Source organism: Rosa chinensis, chromosome 7, assembly GCF_002994745.2.
Source record: "Rosa chinensis cultivar Old Blush chromosome 7, RchiOBHm-V2, whole genome shotgun sequence".
Lineage (NCBI taxonomy): Eukaryota > Viridiplantae > Streptophyta > Magnoliopsida > Rosales > Rosaceae > Rosa > Rosa chinensis.
In genome coordinates this window covers 13,484,541-13,495,785 of record NC_037094.1, presented here as the reverse complement: position 1 = coordinate 13,495,785, position 11,245 = coordinate 13,484,541, and the positions used below count along the sequence as shown (strand labels likewise).

Sequence of the window (11,245 nt, the reverse complement as noted above, 5' to 3'; positions counted from 1 at the left end):
GCACAATTGCTAAAGTGAGGACGGCGATGCTGCAGCAGCGTTCAGGCCTCGACCAAGCCACAGGACTTGCCGGGCGGAGGCCAGGGGTCGATCTCAACCTTCTTCTTGCTGGTGGAGTCACCGGCTATCAGTTTGCAGTCGCTGCCCAAAACCTTGAAGTTGTAGGTGAGGTCGCTGCCCAGAACCTTCAAGCTCGATCTCCTTCGACCTCGATTGCATCTCAGAAGCGGTCTGGGATGCCTTTGGCCTCTGTCCTGCAAGATTCGAGCCGCCGTCGGTGCCTGAACAAGGCTGCAACGTCGCCGTCCGCACTTTAGCGACAGTGCAAACGTCCATTCTAGATCCGGCCTCTATATATATATATTAGGGCAAGATTTATTTTTTTAATCATTTGAAGAGATAGTTTATTAAACAAACTTTTCAGTCACGTATCGACATCTCAACCGTTAAGAGGGAAGATGTTAGACACTGGACCTATAAAAAGCTCCATTGCTCCAACAATATTTAGGCTCATCCGTGATTTAAATTCACAAGGGTTAGCTAAAGATTCACATGAAATTAGTCATATAACGGGGCAGTATGGGATGAGCTTTTTCCCCTTAGTACTTACTATTCGAGATTGATGATTTAGGAACAAGGGGTAACATGGTCATTTGGCAAACCAATAATGGCCTTAATTGAGGGTTCATACTTCATACGGTTCGCCCGCTTCCTCTTCCACTCCACATATGGCATAAACGACACATGTGATTCATCTATGGTCACCACAGTACAATTTTTGTGATAAGAGGGAAGTAATGCAAGCGGGCAAGCATTAACTTATGATCATCTCTTCTTCTAGAACAAGTGATCAGGACCTTCCCTGGATATAGACAATAACATTTGTCTAACACAATTAAGCCCCCCCCCCCCCCCCCCCCCTCCCTCGCTTAAAAATTTAATTTTGCTTTAGAAGACCAAGTCTTTTAGGCTCACTGAATACGTGCGATCTTGATCACCTGGTCAGCAACTGACCAGGGATCATTTGCTCAATCACCGTCCGATTGAAATCGGATGGTTCACAACTCTTTCTTCTCTCTCATCACTTAGCTGTGAACCGTCCGATTGAAATCGGACGGTGATTGAGCAAATGATCCCTGGTCAGTTGCTGACCAGGTGATCAGTACTGGAATACGTAAGCGTAAATGTTTTAGTGGATATTGTACTAGTTTTTTATGAACTACTTGAAAACTGATGTAAAAACTTATTGTATGTATTGTTATAACCTTGCGATTAATGAAATCTATTTTTTCACTTAAGAATCCTAGTTGATAGTAATTTCACATTAGTTTTAGGAGTTCACCACTAACTCAAATGCACGACTTTGGTGCACACACAAGCCATTGCTATTAAATTAATTAGGATTAAGAGGTCTGTCTATGATACATTAATATAGCGGTACATCATGGGATTTGTTTAATGAAGTAAATAATAGTTCAACATCAAATAAAACTAATTATCAATACATTAAACTAATGATCAATACATGTTTTCTTAATATATAGGTACATTAGTATAGGATAGAACTTTTCTAAAATTAAGTAACTCTGAGAAAAAAGAAGAGGAAGAAGAAGGTTTTATCTTAATAATATGTATTTTATGATCCAGTAAGGCGACTGCTCAAACACTTCAACTAGCAGTATTGAGAAGATTAAAGGTAAGATGGATGAGAGCTCCAACAACTTAGAGACTCCAAGAGAAGAATGCAAACCTAATTCTTTTTTTTCTTTTTTTATCCGTCAATCATTTCCGTACCAAATTATTTACTAGGGCAAGTAGAGCAATTTTACTTGCTTAGCATTCATTCTTCCTTTACTAGGGCAAGAACCATCTCAACATGTTACTTCGGCACCTGGCAATTTTACCAATAGGCACGCAATTCAACTCCGGTTACAGTAAAAGACGAAATGTAGGAATTAATAGGTGATTTAGAATTCTTAATTAAAACTAACATTTCTCCACACATACTCTGCATGTGCAAGTTACTATTATTATTATTTTTTTTCAGAAAATAAAAAAGAAAAGAGTTGGTTATTGTAGAGAAAAGAAAATGGGAGAGAGAAATATGGGTTGTGGGTATTTTTTTATAAATTTTTTTAATAAAAAAATATTTTGTAAATGTCTTAATTATCCTTGTGATTTAATTAATTCTCAAAGTTTATTAATCTTCTAGGGTCAATTCTGTCAAAATTTTAGATTTTGGCTAACAAAGCCTCTTCTTATCTTAATAATAGTAATTTTTTTTTTTTGAGATAATGGAAATCCATTGATAATCGCATGTTAAGAAGACCATTACATACCCATCCGCTGACACATAATAATGGTCGGACAAGAATTCGTGGAGGGGCCACAGTGATACATAGGATAGACCAACTATATTCGAACTTATCGCTCATATATCTAAAATGAGCCTATAACTATGACATAATCTAATACATAGTGTATAGGCATAGAAACATAAAAGAAAGTCAATGTCACTTATGTCAAACATAAGCGAGGCTGTTTGAATCCACCCTCCAGGATCCCAAATACGATACCATGAAGAAATCAGGCCCAACCTTGTAGTCCAAAACCAGGCCCTTAGCCAATTGGGCCTCCAACCCCCTTTGGGCTTCCAATCTTGTATGGGCCCCTGAACAGATTTTGGCACCTAACCAAAATTGGGCACCACTGCCTTTCTATCACCGGCGTTTGTCCCGTTCGCTGCCACCATCACCGTCATGCAAAGCTCACGACTATCAGACCCCTTTGGTGAGCCCGCAGATCGATACTTTGAGACCACTATCTTCCGTATCATATCGACAGCAGTAGCCAGTTCTAATCGCAGACCCGAATAGGTAAGCCCCTGATCTGCATTTGTTTTCCGTCACCGGTAGAAATAGGTCATGGAGGAGGTGATCATTCCCTGATCTCGCTGTGTATTCTCCTCCACCAAGTCTCAGATCCGATTTGAGTCGAGCCCGACATGGGCGAATCCAGAAATCCGTCTCCCCAGTAAGGCCCACCAAACCAGCCTTCAGTCGCTTCCTGCCTGGCCAAAATCTGACCGGATTTTCTGCTATCACACGCGATAGCCCAACAAAGGCAAAACCCCCCAAACTCATCTCGATAATTCTCAGTGATGAGAACAATCGATTGGACATGCGTCGCCCAAAGTCGGTGTTGGATTGCCGTAAAGTGACAACGAGAGGCAGAGACAACAGATCTGCGTGGTGTTGGCACCGTTCTCCAATGATAGAGTCCCAAGCCGTGGAGGCTAGGGTTTAGCAGAGAGAGAGAGAGGTGGAAGGCCCTCATGCATCTAGGGCGTTGTTTTTTGTATCCATTTTTCCTTTCTTATGGGAACCCAACTTTCTCTTATATTTATAGATTCATGAGTCAACGGTTAATAGCTAATACCATTTAAAATTCAATATTAGTCTAGAATTGAAAACTAAATTTGGAATTGAAAATAAATTAAGGAACTAATTCAGAACCGATCCGGTTATAGTAAAAGACGAAATGTAGGAATTGATAGGTGATTTGGAATTCTTAATTAAAATTCATGAGTCAATAGTTAATAGCTAATACCATTTAAAATTCAATATTAGTCTAGAATTGAAAACTAAATTTGGAATTGAAAATAAATTAAGGAACTAATTCAGAACCGATCCGGTTATAGTAAAAGACGAAATGTAGGAATTGATAGGTGTTTTGGAATTCTTAATTAAAATTCATGAGTCAATAGGTAATAGCTAATACCATTTAAAATTCAATATTATTCTAGAATTGAAAGCTAAATTTGGAATTGAAAATAAATTAAGGAACTAATTCAGAACCGATCCAGTTATAGTAAAAGACGAAATGTAGGAATTAATAGGTGATTTAGAATTCTTAATTAAAATTCATTAGTCATAGTTAATAGCTAATACCATTTAAAATTCAACATTAGTCGAGTATTGAAAAACTAAATTTGGAATTGAAAATAAATTAAGGAACTAATTCAGAACCGATTATAATATAATCAAGGCTGATTTGGTAATTCACATTTAGTCCGTATTGGATAATTAATACCATTAATAACAAAAGGTAATTTGATAAATTTTCTTCCTCATAAATTTATAATCCATTGGTCAAGAATCTCGGTTGAATGTAACTTCCAAGTCAAATTACGTCACCAATTCAAAATACAGTTTGTCGTTCATAACGAAATTTCCCCACCTAAAGGGGCAATTTCGTAACTCGACAGAACCCTACCCTTCACTCATAATATAGGTCGTGCTTCACACACCCATCTCTTTCCCTTGTTCTCATTCTCTCTACACCTTTCGATGGCCTTTTTTGATACCAATAACCGCCCCTCCTCCTCCTCCTCCTCTCCGCTGCTGGTGTTGGTTTCCACCACAATAACCGCGCCTCGACCACCTACAACCTACAACCCTATGCAACATCTCGTTTTACCTTATACCATGGAGACCCCCAGAAGGTATATCAATGAAGAAACCCCAATTAACCCCCTCACCACATATATTCCCCCATAGACAATGAAAAAACCCAGGAAAAGTTGTCGGCGATCTAAAGAGTGTGTTCATTTTCATCCAAAAAATGAAGCTGGATTCATTATTGACAGCAGAAGCTTGTGGGAGGATGGATCTACTAGATCTGGCTTTGTTTTCTTGGCAATATATATCCCAGTTTCGCCCTGAATCGAGTTTTGACGATGATGAGGTTGGAGCTTACATCTTTGCAAGTTCAGGTTTTTTTTTTTTTTTGTCATTTCCGATCGTCTTTGCCAGGTCAGGTTTTTGCTCTCTCTTTTTTTTGTCGTTTATGGGTCAGGTTTAACCATTAAGGTTTTATCGAGATTTTTAAAATTTATCTAACGTAACTAATAATTTACCACGAATTAACTATTCAGTACGAGTAGCCGGTCCAGAGGCGATTGTGATTGCATTTTCGATTTTCAATTAGGGTTTTAGAAGCTCTGCATCTCTACGCCGCGCACACAAACCATGTACGGAAAACCTCTAATCAGTTGGAAGGCCAAACCTCTGATCAGTCCTCGCCGCAGGGTATATTTCCATTGTGATTCTCTGAATGCTGATGTATAATTTTATTTTGTTAGGCAGAGATTGTGTTTGTTATGTGTTCTCTCACCTTTTTTTTTTATGATGTATCACTTGATTTTTCATTTTTAGGTAGAGTTGCTGAATTTGAATTTCGAAAATCGTTAAACAAATGCTCCTCCTCTGCGTCTTGTGAATGATTCCAACTCTAATAGAGTTACACTCTGTGTGCAACTTCTTCCTCCTGTGGAACCACCATCCCCAACCCCAATACTAGATGATCATCCTCATCCTATTAATGTTTTTCAGTATTGGGCCTTTTTTATTATGTTGCCTAAAATTCTACAAGTACATGTCGAGGACCCTGTGCCTGATAGGAATGAAGATGAAGACACAATTTTGGATGATGGCACATTGGGTATTAAAGAGTTATTTACTTCTGATGATGATGATGCCAATGTTGAATTCCATTCTGCGGATGAAGATGAATTCTCATCTATGCATTATTTTGAAAATGAATACTTCTCTTTAGATGATTTCTCTTTTTGGGCTTTTTTTTATTATGTTGCCTCAAATTCTACACGTACATGTCGTGGACCCTGTGCCTGATAGGAATGAAGATGAGGACACAATTTTGGATGATGGCACATTGGATATCGAGGAGTTATTTACTTCTGATGATGATGATGATGCCAATGTTTAATTCCATTCTGCGGATGAAGATGAATTCCCATCTATGCATTCTTTTGAAAACGAATACTTATCTTTAGATGATTTCTCTTTTTGGGCTTTTTTTTATTATGTTGCCTCAAATTCTACAAGCACATGTTGTGGACCATGTGCCTGATAGGAATGAAGATGATGACACAGTTTTGGATGATGGCACATTGGGTATCGATGAGTGATTTACTTCCGATGATGATGATGCCAATGTTGAATTCCATTCTACGGATGAAGATGAATTCCCATCTATGCATTCTTTTGAAAACGAATACTTCTCTTTAGATGATTTATCTTTTGTTGAATTTGATATCTATAATGCTGACGGGGGCTTGAATGCTGATGGGAGCTTGGTTAATGCTGACGGAGGCTTGAATGCTGATGGGAGCTTGGTTATTGCTGATGGGGCCTTGATAATTATAGAACGAGACTCTATCAGATTGCTAGCTATAATTTGCCTGTCACTCCTTCTTTTCTCCCTAGGGTGTTCACTAGGTGACCTGATATTGCTGTTGCTGAGGATTCTTATTGGAGATATTAGTGTAAATTTGAATTTTAATGGCCGAGTCCTACCTGTGTGGTTACGACTTCCAATCCTCATTCTCTCTCTTTTTTCAGTAGTATCTGTTGATGTTTATGCTCATATTGTTAGGCAGGTTATTGCTGCTGCGTGGTATCAATTATGGACTTTTGCTAGCAATTATTTTCAGAATCAAGTTCGAAAATCTATTCGATCGCTTTTGCACCGACCTTCTCCTCTATCAAGACCACCTTCTATTTCTACACTTCTTTTTTATACCAATAACCGCCCCTCCTCCTCCTCTCCACTGCCGGTGTTGGTTTCCACCCACAACAACCGCACCTCGGCCACCTACAACCTACAACCCTATGCAACATCTCGTTTGACCTTATACCATGGAGACCCCCATAAGGTATATCAATGAAGAAACCCTAATTAACCTCCTCGCCACATATATTCCCCCATAGCCAATGAAAAAACCCAGAAAAAGTTACCGGCGAAAGAAAGAGGGTGTTCCATTTCATCCAAAAAATGAAGCTGGATTCATTCTCGATGACAGAAGCTTGTGGGCTTATGGAAGGATGGATCTGCCAGATCTGGCTTTGTTTTCTTGGAATTATATATCCCAGTTTCTCCCTGAATCGAGTTTTGACCTGAAACGAGTTTTGACGATGATGAGGTTGGTGCTTACGTCTTTGCAAGTTCAGGTTTTTTTTTTTTTTTTTGTCGTTTCCAGCCATCTTTGAGGGGTCAGGTTTTTGCTTTTTTTTTTTTCTTTTTTGGGTCAGGTTTAACCATTAAGGTTTTACCGAGCTTTTTAAAATTTTATCTAACGTAACTAATAATTTACCACGAATTCACTGTTCAGTACGAATGGCCGGTCAAGAGGCGATTGTGATTGCATTTTCGATTTTCAATTAGGGTTTTAAAAGCTCTGCGTCTCTGCGCTGCGCACACAAACCATGTACGTAAAGACTCTGATCGGTTGGAAGGCCAAACCTCCGATCAGTCCCGCCGCAGGGTATATTTCCATTGTGATTCTCTGAATGCTTATGTATAATTTTATTTTGTTAGGCAGAGATTGTGTTTATTATGCGTTCTCTCACCTTTTTTTGTGATGTATCACTTGATTTTTCATTTTTAGGTAGAGTCTCTGAATTTGAATTTTGAAAATCGTCAAACAAATGCTCCTCCTCTGCGTCTTGTGAGTGATTCCAACTCTAATAGAGTTACACTATGTGTGCAACTTCTTCCTCCTGTGGAACCACCATCCCCAGCCCCAATACTAGATGATCATCCTCATCCTATTAATGTTTTTCAGTATTGGGCATTTTTTATTATGTTGCCTAAAATTCTACAAGTACATGTCGAGGACCCTGTGCCTGATAGGAATGAAGATGAAGACACAATTTTGGATGATGGCACATTGGGTATTGAGGAGTTATTTACTTCTGATGATGATGATGCCAATGTTGAATTCCATTCTGCGGATGAAGATGAATTCCCATCTATGCAATCTTTTGAAAACGAATACTTCTATGACTCAGTAAAAAACTAGTGGAGAAAAAGAAGTATTTGGTGATTTTATCAGCACGAATTTGCTCTTATTTTTCTTCTTCTTCTTCTTTGAACTCCATGATGATCCGCAAGCCTTATGGTGCAACAGAATTGCTTATGACCAAGGTTAATGATCTATGAGTTTTTCTTCTTTCTCTCCTTGATGAATATCAATTTTCTTTATGCGATCATTTACATATATTGGTATATATCTTTTATATAATATAATTGTTGAAAATTTATATTTCATATGCGACAATGAGAACTACATGTTCCATTGCTCAAAACTCGAGTCCTCTGACCGAGTAGTCTTAGAACCTATGGTTCTATAGACATCACACGAATGTTTTTCTCGTGTGTTCCCTATGGGATCCATTGTTCATATTTATGAACTCTTCGAAACCTTTGTTTCGTATATGAATTTTTCATAGAACATATTGTTCTAATAATTATGGATCCTAATATATTTCATCTTTTCTCTTTGTAGAAAGATGATGCATCTGACAAAATTGGACTTTGTTCCTCTTAAAATTTATGGCAAGAACTATTTGATGCTGAAATTCACATTATGGCTAAAAACCTTGGAAATGCCATCAAAGTTGACAATAAGTCATCTGTGCAAGATCTAGCCAAGCCTATGATTTTCTTGCGTTATCATCTTGATAAAATCTAAAAAAGATGATTACCTTGGCTGATCGATTTGCTCACCAGAAAACCATTGTTCTATCTAGAGCACGATATGAATGGACGCATTTTGCGCCTTCAGAACTTTAAATCTGTCACTGATTTTCAATTCCGTTAAACATATGATTACCTCCCAACTAAAATTATGTGGAGAATCTGTCAGTGAAGATAACAAGCTCAAAGTCTCTGATTTTTTTGTGGACAATGGAAAACATATTGATTACATGATCAATTGCGGTTTTCTTGACACCGATAAATTTTAAGCCTATGTTAAGGCGTTTTTTTTGTCTCTATTTATTTTGTTTAGTCATTTTAAGCCTATGTTTTGGTACCAATTAAACGTAATTATGTTGTATTATCGTTAGCTGTTTAATCATATTTATTATGTTTAAATTACCTTTATTACAAATCTTTCATAACTGAATTTGTTATGAGTATTTGTTGCAAGAGCTACAATTATCATGATAATGTTTTAAATTGCCATTATCTTGTAGTATTGTTATTAATAACTCATTTTATTATCAATTTGATAACCATTCTCCAGTAATTATTGTTAAGTAACTCATCCTATTACCATTATTTGATACTTACCATAGTTATTTATTTTATGTGATCATAATAAACATTTATTATTTATGATTATTTTTGTCATATCTACCTCATATGATTATGTCGTGTGTGAAAAAATAACAAAATTATTTTCCATCGCTGGGACTTGAACCCAGGTCTTTTTGGGTGAGAACCAAATATCCTAACCAATTACACTACAACGGATTTTTGATTATTTTGTTATAATGTTATATTAATGCATGTTTCAATTATTGACTCTAAGTGAATCTGTCTCTATTTTGGAATATTCTATTACTCACCAATTGATATCAACAATATCAATTATATTTTCAACATAATCGAGGTATGTATTTTCATGAGTTTGACAACTTCATTTTGATTTCCTCTTATTGTCTTATCTGATAATTTGACATAAAGTTGTCAACTTCTAATGAGATCGAAACTACATGTTTCTTGATCCAATTACATTTGGACTTAAAATTCCTCCACTGATTGTCATACAATCAAATAGATCGAAACATCTTGTTTCTTGATCTCCAATTATGTCAGGACCTTTGTCCCTTCTCTTTATGAGTACATGTGAACCTCTGTTCACTCCACTTTTAGAACATGCTTCTAATTGTGAAGACTCCAACCAAATGTTTTGAGTATGAGGGCTATGGTCCCTAAATCTATTATTATTGGAGTATATGCTTATACCATATGGACTACTGTCCTAGACTCAAATTGAGTATATAATTTTGACATTTTTCAGTGTCAAACAATAATATGAACCACATGTTCATTAATAAATTCAATTTGAACCATGAATGTTCATGATAAATATAATGACAAACATAGTTGTCTTACATGCATATAATGCAACTATGGACATGATCCATTCTAATTGTTGATAGTTTTTCACAATTGATGCTTAAAAAGCTAAGGTAACAATCATCTCAAGAGCTGCAGATCTTGATTGATGGCTGGCTCCAACTGATCGAGCTCGTATTATGTTACCTATGTGGAATACATTGCATATATTTGGTGATGAAATTTTCACCTAAATTAAGTTGTATTAATCAACTATGAGTATACTAGTGTATACTATATCATGAATTAAAATTTTCATTGAGCCAAATAAAAATTATTTTGGCGTGACCAATGTGTCTTTATTTTATCTTCTATGTCATGTAGATTCATCTACATACATACTTCACATTGTTGTATAATACAACAACAGTTGCATACCTTCCTAATAAGGGCATTATAATTTATCGCATAGTTGCGAGTTGTCACTATAATAAGACAATCCTCCCGCCATTAGGGGGAGAAATATCGTTCATAAAAAATGTGAATTGGTGTGAGATTTTATCTACCATATCTCATTTTAATTTTGATAAAAAATCTCAATTCATTATCTTTTTGACCTAAAAATTGATTTGGGCCTGCCACCCACCAATGGATTTTCAATCCAATATTTATGAACACATATTTTGTGTGGTCAAATCTGATCGTCTTCCCGCCGTTAGAGGGAGGAAAGACTAATGTAACGGCGCGAATTTATGTGGAATATATCCACCAAGTCCAATGTTTCAAATCAAGCTCCCTATAAGGGAAGATTATACAAGCCCTATAACGCTCTTCATGAGGTTATACAAAGATCCACATTCTTTAATTAATTTGTCCTTGAGAGACAACAAATGCCCTAAAAGAGGCAAGGGTACCTGATATCAACAAAGCTTATTATAGCTAATACATGCATATATGAATGTGTGAGATCGAAATTTGATGATATCTCATCTATAGTAGCGCTACTGAAAATCATCAGGGGCTGTATACTATACCACGTTTCGATGTGTACGTCAACAAATTATAATATTGGCCAAATTGGAAAGAGGCAATTCCAATGAATTTGATTATTGGAAACGTGATGAAATATTTGGACTTTATAACCCCTAAAATACAAGAGGGTGTTCATTCTAGTGAATTAAAATCACTATGACACAAGTCTTTTTATAGAGACATGGGACTTATCATTTTTCTCCAAGCGACAACTTTTCTATAAGTACAGTGTTATATTGACGAGAGACTTATGGCATGTTGTTCTTGGCTAATATGAAGATCTTAA

At 36.6% G+C, this 11,245-nt stretch overlaps 1 non-coding gene across 1 annotated transcript; it reads right to left on the bottom strand.

Annotated features, from left to right (window-relative positions):
* Positions 1 to 9,265: 9,265 nt before the first annotated feature.
* On the bottom strand, positions 9,266 to 9,339 carry TRNAE-CUC. Its single transcript has one exon. It is a non-coding gene; the product is annotated as a tRNA-Glu (tRNA).
* Positions 9,340 to 11,245: the final 1,906 nt, after the last annotated feature.